This window comes from Syngnathus leptorhynchus, chromosome 7 (genome assembly GCF_054491065.1).
Source record: "Syngnathus leptorhynchus isolate UIUO chromosome 7, UIUO_Slep, whole genome shotgun sequence".
NCBI classification, from domain to species: Eukaryota; Metazoa; Chordata; class Actinopteri; order Syngnathiformes; family Syngnathidae; genus Syngnathus; species Syngnathus leptorhynchus.
This window is the reverse complement of record NC_141201.1, coordinates 9100098-9122500: the sequence shown is the minus strand read 5'-3', so window position 1 is coordinate 9122500 and position 22403 is coordinate 9100098. Positions and strand designations below refer to the sequence as shown.

General features: G+C 37.8%; 1 protein-coding gene across 1 annotated transcript in view; it reads right to left on the bottom strand.

The window, feature by feature from the left end:
• Window positions 1-21875, bottom strand: part of kirrel3b (kirre like nephrin family adhesion molecule 3b) — a 167295-nt gene extending 145420 nt beyond the window's left edge. Inside the window, exons 1-2 of the mRNA XM_085916572.1 lie at window positions 21836-21875; window positions 2387-2433 (exon numbers count right to left, since the gene is read on the bottom strand). The gene's annotated coding sequence lies outside the window, so the exon portion shown is untranslated. The remainder of the gene's footprint in view (window positions 1-2386; window positions 2434-21835) is intronic.
• Window positions 21876-22403: the final 528 nt, after the last annotated feature.

Genomic DNA, 22403 nt, shown 5'->3' with positions numbered 1-22403 from the left:
TAGCCTCAATTTGTGTTTTGATATTAGCACATCATTCAGTTGTCTCTCAAGGAAGCACATTCAGTCCATCCTTGTCGGGCAGAAGATTCCCCACAGATGCAACATGGTTGGCCTTGATTTCTTACACTCTCGTTCTAATCAAGTCTGCGAAGCAGCAGGGCAGAGGCGAACTTAACAGAATGGGATCAAACAGAACAGAAAGGTGTTTAAAGAAATATTGAAGAGTAATGACATAATTTTCATCCAGAACACCTTTTGGAATAAAAACAGAAAGAGTGAAAATTATGATGGCATATTGCTAGTGCAGTCCTGGGAATCAAGTGAGAATATCTGCTGTAAATGTTATTCAAATAGCTCTTTCACTGCTATTACATTTATATTGGGACATTTACAAAAAAATATATTTTATATATATTTTTTGGTTTTCATATACAGCAGGTCACCTTATGATTAGTTGTTATAAATTGAACGATGGAAATTCCTCAATAATTTATGACTAGTGTCTAACTCAAAATGCTTCTGTAGAAAACTACAGCTTCCAGGACTATTTTACTTTTTTATGACCCCAAAGCATTCCTCAATGAGCTAAATTGGTTGGAAATTGCAAAGCACAGAAAGCTGATAATTGTGATCTGACCCCAGCGCCTGAAACATCTTCAAAATCAATACAGTTCAAAGCAATCCCTGAAATGTGTGGCTGACCTGTTCAAAATTGCACCAAGATTCCTGTTGTCAAGGAGCACATAGTAACCATGATGGTGTTTGACCTCAGCAACAATTCCCATCTGGAGTCTGATATCCACTCGTGTTGTTGCTTCAACAATTAGAGAACCTGGCCCAAGATAATGTTGGACCTCAACAAACATGTCAATATTTTATAGAACAGTTAGTAATGTGCTTTACATTTAAATGTATGCTCCATGTCTTTTTCATGCTTAAAAAGTTTTTTTTGTACAACAGGGAAGGTTGTTCTTTCGCATTATTCACATTGTAATATTCATTCCAATTTAAATGAGAAAAAAAAAAAAAGAGAACCTTGGACATTCATATACAAATGAAAGATATGTATAATTTTGGACATGGTACCGTTTGGCAAATCATAAAATGTGATCAAAAGGAAACAATAAAAGTCCATTTAAATTAAATGAAAAACATTCTTCAGCTCAAAATGTGGGTTGGAATTATTAGAATAATGTTAATGTTAGCTGTAACTTTATCCTTTTTATTAATATTACTGGTGTGACCATCAGCACTGATCTCTTCTCATTTTATTGTCATTATTTTGCTATGCACTACATGTCCGGCACAATTCGAACTGTCTCCAACGCACGACATGTCCGGCACGATTCTCATACCTGTCAAAGCATCTCAGTAATTTACCAGCACTGACCACGCAGAGGGCAAAGAAGAAATATCTTAACATCTAAATTATTAGTATTTATGAGAAATAAAATTACATTCTGAGGTTTAGCCTTCACAAAAATGTTTTAACCATTCAGGTGCTGATAGTTTTCATCAAATAAAATCCACCCTTTTACAGGGCCAGACAGGTCATTTTTTCTGCAGTACATTCACGATATGGTATCTTTTGTTTGATGTGAACATATATGAATTTGTTGGCTGTGTTTATGGTAAGCAGTATGCAACCCAACACAGAGGTCAGCAGGCTTTGCATAAGGCAGGCGCTATCTTTTCTCACAGTGGTTCACAGGCGGACATAAAACAAGCATTGATTCTTTCCACTACAAAATGCCATGACAAAATAATTATCCAAATAGTTCAAAATCAGTAAGATGTGTGAGCTTGCTTTAGATATAATCAGATATCAGATGCTTCCCTCAGTAAATCTGTACACGTTTCATTGTTACATTCGAGACATGCATACATGCAAGCAGGTGAATTTCTTGTGTACCATGAAAGATTGAGGGCTGGAGACAGGTCTAGTACAAATCCATGAATACTTGTGATAGAGTGTTAGGATACAGGACTGAACCTGTGTTTATGAGTGACTGAATGGATGTTGGTTTTTTTTGGTATGTTGACATGGTGATGTGAATGAGCATGATGTTAGGTGAAGTGATTGTGTGGTTGAAAGGCTGTATGGAGGTCTGTGTGTGGCATTGAGTGGGAGCATCAAGTGTTCTGTATCTTTTTTGCCACTCTTTTCAACTGATGCAGGGTTGTGCTGTGTGTTGTTTCCATTTTATATCAGGTAATGCTACTTTCCAACTGTCTCTGTCTCTGATATGATTTGTTTCCCTGGTGGAGACCAAGAAAGTAAGTTAAATTTTATTTTGATCAATAGATATCCAATTTTTAATATTTTCATTCTGCAATGGTCCCTATGCAAATTGGATCACACTTGGGAGGAAACAATTTCACTTACCGCTACTGTAATCGGGTCATGTGAACATTCAGCTAAAAAGGATGAAACTGTAAAAAAAAAAAAAAAATTATCTGTATCAACATCATTATTTTAATTGTCAATATTTTCATTTATTATTTATCATTATTTTAATTATCAAGAAGGATCGCTACACCTTTTTTGTGACATGCTCACGATCCGACCGTCAAACAGAGATGAAAATATAACATCTGTGTAAAAAGATTATCAGAAAAATGTTATAAAGTATTATCCTTGATGGAGATGAAAACTGCAGTACTTTTCCATTGACATGGTATAATTACAGCACCAAGAGTACATGCAACCTTACCTGAAGAGCCTGAATTCATTGTTGCATTAGGCTTTCACTTTGTAAGAGACCATAATGTTTTATGTTAACATTTGAGTTCTTACCTATTCAAAATCTAATTGAAATTTTTGCACATCTTTATTAAAGGCTTTATGAATGCTATAGTTTTTCCCGAGAGCCCATCACTTCTATTTTCATCAAAATTCAATTGCAAAAACATTGTTTTGCAACTAACAGGTTGGCTATCCAACCGATCAAGAGTGTTGTTGAATTTTAATGTTTAATTTGAATGAAATCCGGTTTGATGATGTTTGATATGATGCTAAAGCACTGCTATAAAATACAAAATAGGAACAATGTATCTGTCATGTTTTATTCTGGTGTCAACATGAATGTAAAGATAGCTCAGCTTGTCTGATTGCATGGTCAAAGCCTACGTAATATGGTTATCTCGTCTTCAGTAATATCACTCTGAAGGGCCCTAAACAGAATGAATGAGGAGCCTTGCAATTGAAGGGAGAAATTAAAGGCCATATAAAGTATTCCCAACACCGGTAAATCAGTTTTCCTCGGCAATTACAGCAAGATAGCATGTACTTCATCTGGGGATGGGCAAGTGGATGGTGGTGGGGGTTCGGCACTCGCGGTGTCAGACAATACAAGCAAAATCTACAACCCGCAGTAAATCGTGAAGGTTTTTAACGATATTTTAATGGCCTTCCCTGTCCTTTACATGGCTTACAATCTGATTATTAGTGTTGGAGGACAGGGGGCTAATTGAAATGTCACTCAGCGCTCAAGTATCTTTATTTTCTTTTTAGTGCTGAGAAAGGGAAATCATTTATTTGCCTAAAAGACATAATTTGTGAAAGACAAAATAACGCGGAATTTATTGTCATAGAAACTGCATTAGACATATAGTGGGCGACAATACAGTTTGTTTCCATCTGTGACAGTGATTAACCTCTTCTGTCTCAAAGCGAGAGAGGGGTTTTCTTTGCCTTATAAATTAAGTCTACGGCAGGACAGTAGAACTCAGAGGTTGTCATGGGAAAACAGAAGATGACCCATATAATGAGAGAATTAGCTCCAGGGCTTCTCCTACAGTTGTCATACTTTTAGGTCACTTTTTTTGTGTGGGTGTTCAATGGACACGCACACAAAAAGTATCTTCAAAATTTCTGTAAGGCAAGAATTAATATCTTAAATGAGACAGAGGGAGACTTAAAATGGTCCATAGATGCCTTGAGATGCCGCGAGTTACTTTTCTCAAAATACCCCAAGGATTAAGAATTACAGCACAGTTATAACCAATCATTACTAAGTACTACTAGTACTGTGCTGTATTCTAACAGACCCTATTTATGCAATTTGGTTACACAAATGGATTTCCAACCAATACATTTCAATAACTAAGATGATGTATTATTTGTAAAGCTTGTTAATTGCAAACATTTTCATTTCAGAGGTTGGATGTCATTATTACAACTGTGCCGGTATTTTCAAGCTACATCAAAAGAGCACATTAATCACATTTATCGCTCTCCAATTTCAGGCATTACCTCCTCCCACAGTGCTTCTCTTTCGGTCTCTCTCTTTTTAACTTGCATATTTAATTATATTCAGGAATCATCATAGTGTTATGTTTGCAAGCTTTATTGCAGCCAGTTAAAAGCTCTGCAGCAGGTTAATCTCTGTGGTTGCTGCTTTTATACGCTGTTGCGCTGAACACTTTTCTTGTCCTCATAAGTACCACTGAAAAATAAATGTGGTCTCTGCGTTCAATAATCAATTTCACAGTGAATAGGTTTTAGAGTAAAAAAAAAAAAAAGGAAAAGAAAAAGAAAATTAATAAAAATCAGTATGCAAAGGTTGCAGGATTCATTTTCTACAAGCAAATCAAACATGTGTTCTTTGAAAATAGCACCGGATTGCCCTTTCCATGTTCTCATACATCATATTCAAATCATCTTGGCACAAAGGCTTCATTCTGGGAAGCGGTTTAAACAAAAGATAGAATTACTGAAAAAAAAGGGGTTGAGGTGTGAGACTCATATACACATACAAAACATCGCATAACAGGTTCATCCACACCTGCCAAAGAAATCTTCGCTATCCGTCAAACTGGTGAGTACTTTTACTTCAACAATATGATTTCCACAGTCACTGCATCCAAAGACTTAATCCAAAGAATAGCAACTGTTACGTTATAAAGGCAAATATATTCAAGTGGACAGAGTGTGGACACAGACAAAAAACAATGCCCACAAAATATCTTTCAAAAAAATAATACCCACAAATTCCATCACTGATAATAAAAAAGCACATACTGTATACCATGTGATAATGTTTCTGGCTCTTACTTATGTTCTGAATCCATGTCATTTTTATTTTATATTATTTTTCGTTTGTATTTAGTTTTGCCATGAGTGTCAAGGTGAGCATCCCGATGTGGATTTTACACACTTTTGGATTATTAAAAACATGACACAGATTTAAATTTAATTGTAACCTAGCTACGTTGTGAGACCACCTTCAATACTCCAAATACGTTATAATGCTTTATTCTTAGATGTCTCTTACCATCCTAATACTTCTCAGTTCTTCTGACATCTGTGAAGAAGGAAGAGGTAAATGCAAAGAGATAGAACTGTGAGGTGTGGCTGTAGTTCCCTCCACTCTCCTAAGGGTTTGGCCTATTATGGCAGTGCAATTTAATACTCTCATTTATCTGTTGCGTGTGGGAGAGGCTCCTCATGTGCAGTCAATTACACTACACCAGTTATTGAACTAAGTTCATTTGCTGTCTTAAACTCTAAATCACAGATGAATGTACAAACTACAAAAATATGATGGCACAATTGCAAAAACCATGAAAGATTGGGTTGAATTTATAAGCTGTGCAGCTCAACAGAGTAGACACTAGTAGAAAGCTCAATCTACTGTCACACTAATCACCATTAAAGCTGCACTCACCACAAACTTGGCCACTGACATGAATGATGTGAGCCATTGCCAGTGTGTGCCTGTACCACAGACTTTTTTTTTGGATACAATTCATTATACTTGTATTCATACTGTGCAAGGATCAATTGAGTTAACCAAACAAGGGACTACAACATATCAAAATCTTGAGTTGCTTCACTTCCATGGCATCACTACATCTGTGCAACACAGCAGTGGTTATTTTATGACTCTCTTATTATTCATAATAGGGCAGATATGAATAAAATGTTATCGCGGTGATGTAATAATAGAAGGTTTTATGTAAACTAATACCTTTTCAATCTGCTGTTGTTTCCCTTCTTGTAACCTGATGAAAATATTAAGTGCTTGCAATTTTCAAACTTAAGTTAGTTCATTTACGTTGGAGGACATTTGATAACATAATTGATTTGGTAAGATATTGTTTGGTTTTACTTGCAGAATAGGGAAGTAGAGAAGGGACACTTGAGGTTTAAAAAAGCTCGTTTTTTGTTTCCTAGTCATGGCTCTCATATTTGCACAGTTCATTGCAATAACATAGTGCATCCTTGTATTTGCATTTTTGTGAAGCATTTTTGCTTGCGTACATTCAGACAAAAATGACAATTATGTTATGAGTGACATCCATCCATCACTCTATTAAATATAAATATCCCATCTATTCATCACTCCATCCATCCATCCATCCATCCATCCATCCATCCATCCATCCATCCATCCATCCATCCATCCATCCATCCATCCATCCATCACTCCATCCATCCATCACTCCATCCATCCATCCATCACGCCATCCCTCCATCACTCCATCCATCCATCACTCCATCACTCCATCACTCCATCGGATCCATCCATCAATTACTCCATTCATCCATCCATTTTCTGTGCGGCTTTATCCCCACGGGGGCCTGGAGCCTATCCCAGCAGTCATCGGGCAGTAGGCAGGGGACACCCTGGACCAGTTGTCAGCCAATCGCAGGGCACACATAGATGAACAACCAATTGCTCTCACACTTACCGGCAATTTGGAGTGCTCAATCAGCTTACCATGCATATTATTGGGATGTGGGAGGAGACTGGCGTGCCCAGAGAAAACCCATGCAGGCATGGGGAGAACATGCAAACTCCACTTAGGGAGGGCCGGAGGTGGAATTGAAACCGCATCATCTGAACTGTGAGGCAGATGTGCTAACCGGTGTGTCACTGTGTTGCCCTAGTTAATAATCATTCTTAACAAATTAAATCCGTGCAGTTGCATGTGCATACACACAAACATGATGATTAGTTTGGCATACAGCTATGCCAAACAGTTAAGTGCAGTATTCGGGGGAAAAACATTTGTTTTTCAACGGAAACTTGCTTAACGAATGAACACATCCTGCCTAGAAACGGTGGCGACGTTGATAAGCGTCCATGTTTCATCACATTTCAGATCAGCATCAGTGTAGACAAAAGAGAGCAGAGGGGTGAATATGTACTCCTAACACCGCTCTCTATGCATAAATCAAAACAAAATCATTGCCAGGATGACGATTGAGGCCTCTGTTGTGCAAATGAAGCCTGGCTCACCAACAGGATAATAAATCCTCGATGTGTTATTTTTGCTTTTGATAATAGGGAATCATGGGGATGGGAAGGGAAGGGGGGATGTAAATGGGAGCATAGGGGGGCAAACATCTGACTGTGAATACCTCTAATAAATCATGAGCACTGCTTTTGATATGACAGCATAAAACCTCAGCTGTATTGCATCAGGGATCAAGCACTCTTGACACCCCCCCGTTGTGAAATGTTTGTTATTTATTCATCATTTTTAAAGTCTGACTTTTCGCTTCAAATGAAAGCTGTATAGTTGCAGATTGAAAAAAACGGAGTCCCTATCAGGTGGTGGCTCTGTGAGGATCGGGGTCGGGTTTGCAATGCTGTTCAGTGATCCATCGGGATGTCCACATCCCTCTCAAAAATCTGATGGAGTTAGCTGCTGACACACGTGGGATTAAGTGAATCACATTCCATCTGACTTTCACTTTCTGGCCCCAGTTATGCCCCATAGCTTCTCTCTCCTGAGCCAACGGTGGCAGGGACACGGAAAATAGCAAGTTCACATGCAACAAATCAGCCAAGCACCCATTCCACCACAAGACACCTCATGATTGCACCTCCACACAATTTAGATCTTCTTTAGTTCCATCTGTCCTTTTTCCTGCTTCACCTGTGCCGCCATCAAACACCACCGCGCCGGAGGAAGTGAACTAATTCAATTTAAATTTCCCAGATGAAAACCACTTCTAATGGGTTAAACTACATGCCAGATATGTGGAAGCGCCAGTCATGTTTGCAGTGTAACACTTAGCATTCGAAGATACACGAAAGACTTGTCAGATGTTCGTCACAAGGAAAGATGAAACCAGACTTCTTAGAGGAAACCCACATAAGCAGAGGGACAAGAGGCAAACTCCACGAAGAAATGTTCAAGCCTCGATTCAAACCCAGAACCTGCTGGCAATAAGATAGACATGCTGACACGAAACACGCCATCATGCGTTATCAATTATTTACTCAAGAGGAGCGGACAGTGAATATTTTAGAATATATGATTGAATTTTAGTGCTGATCGAGAAGGCAAACTATATCCGTGTGCATCAAACTGTGCCATCATCTCCATCTATCCTCTGATAGGCAGATCCCACTGATGTCGGGATTCACATGCAGAGCTAACACTGCTGAGTTTTGTTGTTCGCTCAAAGCCGCCCCACCGCTGTTATCAGCCGTCGCTCCATGGCACGTTGCTGTCAAACTCCAAGAGTTGGGAATCACTGGATGTTCATAATGCAAGCGGCTGCCATGTGCCAAGATTATTTCAACGAATCCCTTCACTTTACTGATTTTTTCTGCACTGAGACACTTGCCTTTCTGGCTTCTTCTTTTGTCTCTAGGGAATTGTTTTTTTTTTTAGCTGCAAAATATTGATATCCCCTTTTTGTGGTTTGAAAAATGTCATGATGATTTTAATAAACAAGATGGTTTAGAGTGAGGCACAACAGATTCATATTGTGACCTTAACATTCTATAACTATCAATTGAAAGGAGCTTGAAAAATGAATAAACTTGGAAGGTTGTATCAACCAGATGTTGCTGGACAGTTTTTATTTCTATTGAATACTTACAGTTTATTATGTGGGATATGGGGGGGGGGGGGGGGCTAGCATGTCCAAAGCTCTCTGCTCCGTCAATATCTTATGAATTCCAAGTAGCTTTTGCTCATTGCTTCCATCTGCAGTACCCACATCCCTCTTTCCTTGATGTCCATCCGCAAATGACTGCCTCCTAACACACAATCCTACAATCTTCTCCTCCATTTGCCCATTTCCCCCGAATCTAACTCATCATGGGGTCAAAAGGAGAATCACAACTTGTCCTGAACCTCGAAAAATTCATGATTAATCTTGCATTCATCATACCTTTTTTGCCCCTTGTCTGCTCATTGGAGCTTTTAACCAACCCATGCCTTCATATCGCTCCCATAATAGCCATTGTTTACGACATTGCTGCTCTCAAAGGGGCTTTCACAAGATATTCTATTGATTTTTATGTACTTGAATGTTGTGCTCTGGCTTGTCAAGGAGTGAGGATTTTACACTATTACATATACTGATGTTTAATTTGACCTGTTTGGAAGATATTCACTGCAAGCAATCAAAGTGTAGGGATGTTTTTGCACAGCAGATTATATGACACAATACTTGAAACAAGTACAGCATATTGATTTTGTGCCGCAGGACGTTGTACCGAAATAGATTTCCAGAAATCTTTCCAAGTCGGTATATCCATAAAGCAGACAATTACTCTTATGTATAACACCTTCACACAACACCTTCCAATTAGCATACTTATAAAACTGAAAACTGTGAATATTTGTAATATATTGACACAATTGGTCAGTGATAAAATCTACGGAAGAGGATTAGGGCTAGTGAAGAAAAAAAAGGCGGTTGACAGGATTCTGACTTTTTTTCTGAGAATTTTGACTTTAAAGTGAGAATTCCCACTTTCTGACTTTAGAATTTTCACTTTGAAGTGAGAATTCCCACTTTGAAGTCGGAATTCTGGGAATAAAGTCACTATTCCCACTTTAATTCTGACATTAAAGTGGGAATTCTCACTTCAAAGTAAGAATTCTGAGAATAAAGTCAGAATCCTGTCACCCCCCTTTTTTTTCCTTCACCGGCCCTAATCCTCTTCCGTATTTTCCACACAGAAAAAAAATCAGTTTTGCCAATCGTTTCTTTTTCTTTTTTCCTTGAGGCAATTTTCAGATCTCACCAGAGATGGTTAATCGCATTCAAAACTGCTTTTGCGTTTGCCAGCGCAAAGATTTACCATTGCACCAGTACGGTCAAGGTCCTTCTGGAGCAGGTTTTGATCCAGGATATCTATTTATATATTCCTGCCTCTTTCCCTTCAATCCTGAGTGGCATCCCAATTTCTGTCACTGAAAAATATCCCATAATACTGCCACCAGTCCACCACCATGCTTCACTGTAGGGACAGTATTAGCCAGGAAATATGCAATGCCATCTCAACTCGTCTTGCATCCAAGCCATAGAATTGCATCTTTCACTCATTAGAGCAGAAAATGTGGTCTCTTGTGGTTTGTGAGACCTTTGGGCCAAATCCAGGGATGCTGCCATGTGCCTTTCATTGATGACTTTTATTGAAACTTTAACTATAGAGGCCTGATTGTTATACTGCTGTAGGGATAGTTGGCCTTCCTGCAGATGCTCTCCTTGTTCAACGGAGAAATGTTGGACCTCTGAATAACCATCAAGTTCTAGGCCACCTTCTTCCTGCTCCCACGATCGCTTAGTTTAAACGTGTGACCACCACTTGAAAGAGTTCTGGTGCTTCCAAACGTATTTCTTTCTTCTTTCTGGAGGGCACTGTAGCCTCCCTCAGACCTGTGGACAACATTTTTGCAGTCATGCTCACATTTTGCTGTGAGGTACTGTCTACTGTGTGCCTTTCCATAGCATGTTCAATCAACTGAATCTACCTCGGTAATTCCGATTAAATTGTAGGAACATCAAGGGTGAACAGTTTTTTTTTTTCCATATTATTGACCTACTGGGCATACTACACCCAATTGATTGGTCGGGAAAATCTTTACGCATGAAATCTTTTTGTCAAACATATCTTGCCATCTTCTAATAAAGATGGGTGAGAACAAAATCATTCCGTTGATCCTCTAATGTGGTAATTGCTTACTGTGTTGTGTTCCCTTTTGGTTGGGATGGGTGCCGAATACTAGCAGTTGGATGATGCAATATTGTTCTTTTAATTATTTATGATATTTTGTCTTGTTCTCAGGAAATAATGGGTCACGGGTTTTTGTTATTTTGTTTATGGCTGTATGTCAATATAACAGGATGGTTTTAAAACAAATCACTAAGAACACAACATGCTCTTTGTATGATTCATCAGGCTTTTTAATTAACTTCCGGTAAAAGTCTTCAATTACTGACTGCAAATCCTTTTCCATTTTAATTAACTGCATCTTGAGGAGAGTGGGACGACAAGGGGAGTGGAACATGGGTGAGACTAAAAGAAGCGGGTGGGGTGACAGAGTGAGTGACAGAATGTGAGTGAGTGAGTGAGTGAGTGAGTGAGTGAGTGAGTGAGTGAGTGAGTGAGTGAGTGAGTGAGTGAGTGAGTGAGAGAGAGAGAGAGAGAGAGAGAGAGAGAGAGAGAGAGAGAGAGAGAGAGAGAGAGAGAGAGAGAGAGAGAGAGAGAGAAGATCTTAAGTGACTGGCAGCTGCTTTGAAAGAAAATGACTTTTTTTTTTTTTTTTTTTTGTGAGAGCAATCACAGCGACTTGAATAATGACTTCCAAATGAGTTCCGGGAAGATTTTGATGGAAACATCATCTTTAGAAAGCACCTTATGTGAACATTTAGAGATGTTTACTTTGTCTTAAATTCACATTTATTGATACATTTTATAGTGTGATCTATCATTAAAATATTATCATCATGTTGCTTCAAAAATAGTAGCTGGCGTTGAGAAAAAAAAAAATAAAAATCTGTCTCAATTCACTGTCAACGGCCAATTTGTTTGTTCAGCCCTACACTCCCTTTTGCTCCAGTTAAATATACTGTACTCTTCACTGGACAAACAATATTTTAAGTAACATTTTAACATTCTTATTTACCATGCAAATGTAAAAAAAAGAAAGAAAAAAAAAGAAAACACCAGCAACAAACACAGACCCTAATGACTTCAATGATTTATTGCTTCCACAATAAAGTAAGGCACCAAATCTACTGTGCTTCATTTCTAGACGTTTTAGATTTATTTATATTAGATTAATTTAGCTATCTGGCAAATAATCATATATCATACTAAAATTGTGCTTTTATGTCATTAGTGATGAATTGTATTTTTATTCATCTTGTGTTGAGACACATTTGTAAACTAGATTAATTAAACTATGATACTATTTATATTGAAATATATTTATCTCACGCTAAAAATAATCAGAATACATAAATAATAATTAGAAACTAAATTTCATGAGTTATGCACCTACTCCCTGGTCACTTTTTAATCAATATATTGTCAAATATTGTTTTCTAATACCGCCTTCAAATAATGAGATATTGATTTGAGCGTAAGTAGAAAGATAATTTGGCATTGGAATGTAGAAGAATAAATATCAATTGGGGCACTATATCCACAATGGAAAGGACAAATTCAAACTCAGATATTTTCATATTTTTTATCCTGAGATACTATAAGAGTTTTTCTTTGATTGGCTGATGGACTCTTTCCAGTCAGAGTGAAGAATGTGATATTTTGGAATGTTTTGCTAAAAGGAAAATTCCACTGTTTGGTGCAATTTTTGATGCCATGGCTGCTTATCACTGAACATCTCACTTTTTACACTGTAATCCCCCAATTCTTCAACATCCTCAGTGTCAGTGGCGTGCTCGGTTACATGAGCAGACTGGTGGTGTGTTCAGTGCCAAGTTCATCCAGCTCTGGGGATGTGGTGAGCAGGCCTTTATCTTTGACATACAGGCGCATTGGATCACCTCCCCAGGGGCCTAATGTGGGCAGGAATGGGTGAAGTGTGGGAGGAGACTCACACCATTCTTCACTCCTTTTCTAACGTCTTATCCAAAATGAAAAAAAGAGTAATGCTGCTCTCCAATGCAAATAATTACCTCGATGTACGATAGATGGCTTAATCAACATGCACCTTAACGGGGAGGAAAAATATGCCATCGGTTGAAATATTATACCTCTTCCTTTCAAAACAAATGAGCATCGTCATCAAAATATGAGCAATTTTAATTACTATGATGTATGATCATTTTGAAAGATACAAAAATGGATTTCAATAAAATGAAAGTTTTTCTCTGCTTGCTCTATAAGCAATATGGGATAGAAGTCGTGGTTTGTGAATATATGATGAAGCCCAAATTTGCTGATGATAATGATAGTTGCATCACACGGTGAATATGTGATAATTGCTGTTTGTGGAGGGGGTGGGGGCACTAACGAACATGTATAAGACATCTCACTAAAAAGGGCCTGTTGTGATGGAGCGTGAGAGATACTGCAAGTGGACTGAAGTGAAGGAAAGTTGACAAGTCATGCCAAAGACAGAACTGGATCAAAAATGACGTATCAAAAAAAAAATGTTTTGAACATGATCAAAAATTCTAATAAAAAGATGATGAAAAAGCAAAAAAAAGTAAATGAAGAGTCAGGTGGACAGACTCACCAGCACGTATAACACGATATACAAGATGCTACAGACACGGTACAAAAACACGCAACTAAATACACAAAGACTCAGAAGAACAGAGCAAACTGGACAAGGCACGAGTGCCCGGATAGAGTTTGACAAAGTGCAAGGCCGATAAGCCGGTGTGAAGGCAGTGACTTGACACGGAAACAAGGAAGTTACAAACAGGAAAACTAAAATAAGCCCAAAACCTGACAAAAACAAATGATCACTCCCTGAGTGAAATCACTGTAAAACCTAAAACTTGTATCTCACTGAGCTGTGAGCATTTGCACACCTAGATAATATTGGTTCCTAAAAGGTTGCAAATAGCTGCAAAAGGTTGCAAATGTTTTTTTCTTGTCGCAAACAAATGTAACATACTGCATATCTCGTTTTGTCTTCATATTCAACTCAGCGAGCTGCATGGATAAGAACAGGTATGATGGATTTAAGGACTTAATAATGGGTTTCTCAATACAGGTGTAAGAAAGTGCTGTACATAAACGATAAAAAAATAATACTTAAAAAGAAATAATTGTAACACAATCACGGTGATCAACTCATGGTGTACTATTCCTCTTGCCCCAAGACAGCAGGGATAGGCTCCAGGACGCCGGTGACCTTATAGTGAAGATAAGCGGAACAGAGAATGGCTGAATACAATCATATATAATAATAATAATTAAAATGTTATCTTCTGATTAAAATATACCATAGCTCCGTTGACTTAATGCGTAAAGGAAGGGCAGTTTTATTTCCTCTTGTTGCACATTACTGCTACTATTACCAGACTTGACTTGACTGCTATTACTAGTAGCAAAACAAAAGAAATGAAAAATAAAAATAGAAGTTGTCATACTTGACACAAGCAAATTAAATTGACAAGAAATCAAGGGCGCAGACGTCGTGATGAGTACCAAGATATACACAGAGCTTGTGATTGACTTCACTGGAGACTACACTACCTGAAGTAAAATGCTAATGGCACTTGTCGGGTATTTGAAACAGAACCTTATTTTCAATGGAGTGAATAGGAGTGTTTTGCACGGTTACGAAATGTGTCCTTGAATGGTGTTGTGGTAGGGCGTCTGCTAGTGTCTCTAGTTTTGTCTAAATTGTGGTTTAATTCTTGAATTAGAAAGTACGTTTCAATTGGAAAGTACATATGTTTGCTCACTATCCTGAAATCCCTAAGGAGGAGAAAGTAGTGTACCTTTTGCTTCCCAGCATTTGTTGATCACTATACGACATTTATTTGCCTCTCTCTGCTATATCCAGCATTCCACTTAATCATGACCTCAGGCTTTTACTACCTGCTTTTCATCCCCTTATTGCCATCTGGCACCAGTGGCTTTGCTTAGACCATCACTTCTTGTGGTTAAATTATTTCCTTGGTCTGTGCATGGTGTGCTTGCCATGCAAAACACCAGCAGGTGCATTGTCGGTTTTCCCAGAGGTAGTGAGGTGAACAATGTCTGCTAATCTAAAAGAATTACACTGTATGGTAGTAGGTTCTACTAAGGGACTCAGCAAATCCCCCTCATCTATGTCTTCGAGTGGCAGGCTAGAAATATGGAGCCAATTATAAAGCACATCTTTATGCAAGGAACGCCAAAGGACTCATAAGACTATCATGCGCAAAATAAAGTTAATACAATTTCTGCAGGCACTAGTCATGAGACAGAAATTAGGAACCTTTTTTTCTTCAAATAGTTTGGAAAAATTATCACCTGCTGTGATTAAGTTTATTATATCTGAAACGACAAGGTGGCCCCTTAAGATGGAGGTTGCTTCTAACGCCCAAGGTTCTTTTGAATCAAAGTGTAAGCAGCCCAAAGCTCAGCTTTATTTTAACATATCACATATCAATAGATCACTAATATTGTATTCTTTTTTACAAACACATACTGAAATAACACCATTGCTTTTTGATGATGTTTTTTCAACAATTTAAAATATATACTATATATACTTATAAAGATATACTTATATATATATATATATATATATATATATATATATATATATATATATATATATATATATATATATATATATATATATATATTATACTTAGATATACTTTGTTTTTTTTCCTGTCTTTACTATTAACACAATGTAACCAAACAATGAAAATATGATTATTCATTAGATGCCAATGCATGCTTTGCGTACAGGTCATTTTATTCGCGAAGGAAGACAAAATGTCAGCTTGTACCATGCCCATTATAAATTACATTTCATTGTGGAAATGGAAACGTGTGATCAAACATGAATAACAGTCTTGTGAGTCTAGTTACACCAAAATTATTGTAATAATTAAAATGCTTATTGTCATTAATTACATGAAACTTAAGAAACAAGGGATTTATCTGAATGGCTAAACATGCATCAATGTCTAAATTTTAGAGCCAATTAAATTTCAGCCAATTTGGCCAAAGATGTTCCTGTAAAAACGAATAAGCAAAAAAAAATATGAAGTTCTTGCCAGCAGTCAGGTTACATTGCATAGCAAATGAAAGCTGCGAGCGGGATTGGCTGGCTCTTGTCTGGGCAACAATACACCTCAGCTCATTAATTAGCTTGCTTTCTGTGGTTTGTTCACAACTCATTTGAAAAAAATTTTTGGACAACCACAGTCTTGCATTCATACAAAATGCATGCACACATTTTAGGCTTTCTGTGCTCATCACCTTGCATAGTGACATGTCCCTGATCTAAATAGTTGTCCACATTCCATGATTAGCAGTAATTTGCTAAATAATGTGTGTCATTCAACAGATAAAGTAATGGGAAATTTCAGGAGTGCTCACTTGAACAGTGATGTAACTTCCAATAGCGGAAGGCGACTCATTTCAACCAACAAATAAATAGTGGTTTTATTATTATTGTATCACAAAATATTTACAATAGAGATTAAGAGAATAATAAAGTAGATCTTCTGTATCTGCCTATCATCCATATTTCTAGCATGTGTTTATCACTTCTATTGGTGTACAATATTTCAAGGAATATTTTAACTTTAACTGTATAAACTATGAACAGAGTCATTTGAGTTGTTTTACTGATCAAAACAGCTTTCCTTACAAACCCAGTGAAGAATTCTATATTATTTTTTTCTTATTCCCAGAGCAAACAAATGCATCAAGGCTTGCGTCAGCAGGAAGATCAGGATACGCCAACTTTAACGCACAAGCACAGCTGCACTGTCTATGAATATAGAGCCCTTAGAGTCCATGCTATCTTTGTGAGGCATTGGCAGCTGAATAAGGATCTTGCTTTAGGACAGCAATGGCTGGACATTTAAGGCACCTTGGTTGACTTTAATGTATGCTTAAAAGTGGAAAAGCAAACGAGAATATTGGTTTCAAAGCCGCACTGATCAAATGTGTTTTTCAAGAGTGAAGCGCAATCTGGTCCATAAAGCTGGTGGACTTCCAAGTTGTATTGACTTAATAGCCACAGGAAATAATGGAAAGTGAAATGAGACCTTTAGTAACTGTGCAACAAATATTTTTTAACAGTCCAGAAACTATAGATAGATGTTAGCCACTGTATCGTACATTTAAATAATTTAAAAACAATACAGTAGAACAATTATCAGTTGAGGAAGGAGATAAAGACATCATGTTTGCTTTGTTTGTATGAACTGCTCAAGCAATTTTTATTAAAGTGTTGAATGTCAAAAGGCCCTCATTCATGCTCTCAGCAACCTGCTATTTTTCCTCACAACTTTCTTAGGAAAATTATTTTGCTTTGGTCATTGATATTTAATTGATTGCACTGCTCATTAGTGACACTACTGAGACACTTTATTAGTGGCAGTTATTTTAAGCATTGTTTATTCTTCAGTGGGGTACAATTTGAGGTTTGTAGTCAAGTACTGTGCTTGTTAAATATGTGTTGCTTTCAAACTATTTTACTGTCAGCTCAGATTCCGTTGAAGGTGTTTCTGTTCAGTCATCACAACTGGAAGTGTTCCTAGTACTTTTGGCAACACAAAAATATGTTTTAGTGTATTGAACTGAGTGTGAGACAACCCTTTCTTTTAAAAGCATATTATTTCTGCCAAGAGTTGCTGACACGATGAAAATAGAAATTGTTACTGTAAGGGCACATTAATATGGACACTTGAATTACTGTGGCGGTGTGTGGCTTGAACAATTACTGGGACATTAGCATAGGACAAAAATATCTTAAGCTTGCCCTGCTGTGTGCATACTAAGAATAGTGGCCCAAAACTCACCCACTCACTAATTGCAATAAATTTCATAGTTCAAACTTTACTATCTTGTGACCTAAATAAAATGGTATATTTTAGCTACTCATTAGGAGGTATGTTTGGAGCAGAATTATTTTTTCCTCTCCCATGCATTCCACTAACATGACATCAGTGCAATTATTTCCTTTAACATTGGGGCAGGACACTACGTTTATTGGTTAATCATCAAGCAGGAAAATGTATAAATTGTATTTTTGATCCATATTTGAGAAATTAATCCATGTATTTCTTTTAATCTATCCTCTTTTAATCTATCCTCTTTTTCGCATTCCCTAAATAAACAGTCCATGTCACACATGGGCGTCCTACCTCGTTTGTGACATGTTAGCTGCCGTGCTTTCCGCGTTTTTCCGCAGTGACACACATTACACAGAGGCACGCCCGCGCCATGAGCGTGTATTTAAACGACATTCTCCCCGTGAAAGGTGAAGCGCAAAGTGGTGAGGGATCACCGTATTAAGAATCCCTAGCCATCTGTTTCCATACAGGGAACCAGGGATGCGAAGGAGACTGAGGACCTGCATGTATGCCCACATCCCTCGAGGGGAGACAAGCTGAGTCAGAAACCGAGGGGAGTGAGGATTAAAAAAAAAAAAAAAAATGGCTGTCAGATCAAAGTGTTGGCTGTTCGGATAATATGATAGGCTGCAGGAAAAGGGAAGAGTGGGGTAAAAGAAAAAGATAAACGATATAAAATAAAGAACAAATAGGGAGTAAAATTGGGGAAATCTGTGTAAAATTGCTTTTGATCATTTGAAATCATGCATGCATTCATTATTTAATAGTTGCAACAGAAAAGTCAGCAGACTTGGGTCAATTTGTAGAGCCCAGATTTCAAAGAAAAAGTGATGCACCAGCATTTAGCTGATATGCTGCATCAAAATAAAAGCTGGCAAAAAAACATTTCTATAATTCCAAAGCATGTTCTGTACATGCACTGTACATTCTTTTTGTTTTTTAAGTACAGTGGAGCCTCGGTTTTTGAACGTCCCGGTTCTCGAACAATTCGGTATTTGAACAAAGATTTCGAGATTTTTTTGCTTCGGATGTCGGACGAAAATCGGTTGTCGAACCTCGCAAGATGAGCCAAGAGGATCCGCATGCCAATTGACTCCGTTCGTGCCAACTGACTCCATTCGTTAGTAACATTCTCGTTACTCTGAGGATTGCATCAACTCTAATCATGCCTCCAAAGGAAGCAAGTGGGAAGCAGTAAAGTCATCCTAAAACACAAAGACGCTCCTAAAGCAATGCGACAGTGAGCGCCAGGCAGGCGCGCTGCGCTTGCGTGATCGGACCAAATTAAGCTCCCTGCGCACTGAGGTCCACTTCAATTTTGGAAAGTCCATTAGGACTTTTAAAATATTTTCTAAATTTTAGCGATCACAATAATGCGACCAGCGCGGTGCAGTTGAGCGGTAGGTGACGCGCTACGGTTGCGGGTTCCGCGGTGCGCTGCAGTTGCGCGATCGGACAGAAATGCGCAAATGAAAAAAAATAATTAAAAAGGTGTTTTTGTTTTTGTTTTTTTGTTTTTTGTTGGAACGGATTTTTTTTTTATAATTTGTAATGGGAAAACATGACTCGGAATTGGAACGGTTCACTTCTCGAACATCCTTCTGGAACAGACTTTGTTTGAAAACCGAGGCTCCACTGTACTTGCTTTAGTTTGCTTTTAAATGTCTATTTCTTTTCAGTTTTTTCTCAAGTCTTCAATTCTTTCACCTTTAAATGTTGTGCCTTGTATGCGAAATGTGCTTAATAAATAAAAACATTTTTACACATCCCATCGTCATTGGAATTGGGATTTTTAAATAATTTAGTGGATGTATATCATTTCTGTCACACAAGGTAAATAAAACAATGAAAGTTTAATTAGCTGAAAAGAAATATCAAATGAAGCCAAAGACAAATTAATTATAAATGTTTACACTTATTCCATTCTCTTTGGAGTGAATCGATTTTTTTTCTCTCCAGTAAAAATGCCACTACACAATCAAAAGTCTGGCAGGGAATAACTTGAGTAAGATAAGAGGATGCCTGATGTTGTCTTCATTTGCACAATCAATGCTGCTGCTGTCATTGGTTTCTTGAGAAATTGCTTAATTTTTTTACTGTTCACAGGCTGACTGTTTACATCGGATGGCTGGAAGGCTTTTGCTCTCATTTGCCGGTAGTGAATGAGTTGCCATCTGCCACTGAGACTATCTTTCAGAACGATCTTCCATACCCACAAACATATAATCAAGAGTGGAGATACTCAGACAATTAACTCCTGGGAATATGCTTTGAGAATGAGATTCTTGACTCCAGTGCATAATCTTGAAAAGTCTTGTCATGCAGCATGTATCATCACAGCCCTTTATCCTGACTCTCTTTACTCCTGTAAGGTAAAGTTATGTTGTACAGCCATAATGGTCCTTGAATGTCAACAAGCATATACGTAGTCCCAAATGAGCAGTCAGGTTTTTATATTTCCTTTTTGAATTAGTCCTAATGGATTTTCTACAAAATAAAAGAGGATAGCCTCCCCAAATAAGTTGGCAAATATTGAATGCAAGTGTGAGGGCTCGATGTGCATTACAATCTGCACCTTTCCGTATCTCACTCAGCTGGAAGTGTTTGCACATGTAGCAAATGTTGGTTTTTCGTCAGGGTTCCTACAAGTTTGTAAACAGCTGTGAACATTTGGAAACAGTTTTTCTTGTCGCAAAGAAATTTTGCACTCCCAATCTTATTATGCAGAGTGAACTGAACAGCATTCGTAAAAACTGTTTACAGAACACCAGATGACGTGACAAATTTGCATGACAGCGTATATCATAACTTCAGGGAGAGACACAGGTAGCGTGGGTGGAAAATGGCCAGTTGTGTCAAAACTGACAGTTGATGAAATTTGAAGTGTCTCAGTTTGGCTATTTCTTTTTTTAATCTCTGAAAATTGTGAAGCTAGAAATGCAGTCTATAGGTATGAAAGACCATCAGCACAATAACCAAAAAATCATATCACTAACAATATGTCTTTTTCATTTCAAGCCTTCTGATTATTACTGAATGGACAAGTTTGGGCAAATCAAAATAGGCTTATTGATTGATGTCTACAACTTTCTCAATCAATAAAACTAACATTTTCAGAAAGTCTTTTGAGAACATCACACATCACTGTTGTGTTACAAGGTCCAAAGAGACTTGGGTCAATGTACTGTTCAAGAAAAAAGGCAGCCAAGACCTTTGTCTCAGTCAGCTTGGAACTCCTTGCCCCTGCACTCTTGGCCGGCCGAGCTCTCAAGACTTCTCTGGCTGACCTCAACCAGAACTCTATTTCCAGATCTACTGGCCCAGATGATGACTTTTACCACTTCAGTGAGCACAATCATAAATATAGCAAGTCAGAATGTGTAAGGAGAAGCAGCAGCAGGAATGGCACCAGTGGCAGTAGGTAGAGTGTTGAGGAAAAGGAGAGGACAAGTGGCAGTTGAGTGGAATGAGTCACTCCCGGCAAGAACTCTCCATCTGGTCAGTCAACTGAGATTGCAGCACTTCACATTTCATTTTATCCTGGTGTAAATAACTATGTCCTCTTTGTGCAGCTCATCTCCAAGTCTGTGCTTCTTATAGAAAAATAAGGGAGATTTAACTTGGGTATTCACTAGTCCGAGTTTTGAACAATGATCATTTATTACTGCTCATATTGTATCAAATACAACGCTGGTGGGCTTAACTTGGGCCACACTGATTTGTGACAGGTCTGTAGCCCCTCGCCCCTGGTGTTACCACAACCGCTGTTGTCCAGTGGTTAGCCCTGCCTCCTAATAGCAAGTTTATAAATCTGATTTCTGGTTGAGGCCTTTTCTGTCCATGTGTTTCAGTTTCTTCCTGCAGTCCAAAAGTACATTATGCATGTATGCATGCTGTAAAGGTCTAAATTGCTCCTTCCGTAAACAGGAGCATGCCTACATCTATAAATGTAAATGTGTGTGTGTGGGGGGCGGGGGGATATCATCATTATTATATTATAATAATAACTGACCAGGACTTGGATACATTTGGGTACTAATGACATCAAATAAATTGGAAGGTTACCTTATCAAGTTGAATGTCATGTGAGCACACTACACCTAGTGTTCGGCAAGACTTTTCAGCTATTGGAAAGACAAAATTATATAAATCAAAATCAACAGAATTCAGGATTACTTTTTATTCTGAAATACAATATTTTGCCATGCAGACATGAATCAAAGGCAGTTGCAAACATACCACAACTGTGACCACTATGGTCTGATAAGGATCAAATACAGTAAATATGGATTATTGCCCCCTGCAATATAGTTAATGTGGCACTAACTCTGGTTATGGCATGACCATTTATCACGATAATCAACTTAAAGGCCACTAGTGGGGCTTTGGGCTTATCCGCCGATATTAATGTAATAAAGACAGTTTCAAAACCTTAAAGTTAATGTGTGTTCTTAATGTAAACAATTTATAATCCACAGCCAGGAATTGCAAATGCAAATATTTGACTTACAATGGAGCATTTTCCAATACAACACCATTTATTAACTTGACAGTATGAGAAGCTGAAAGTCTCAGATGTTCCAAATTAAAATCGAACTACTGTAATCTATTTTCTATCTTGGTACGTCTCAAC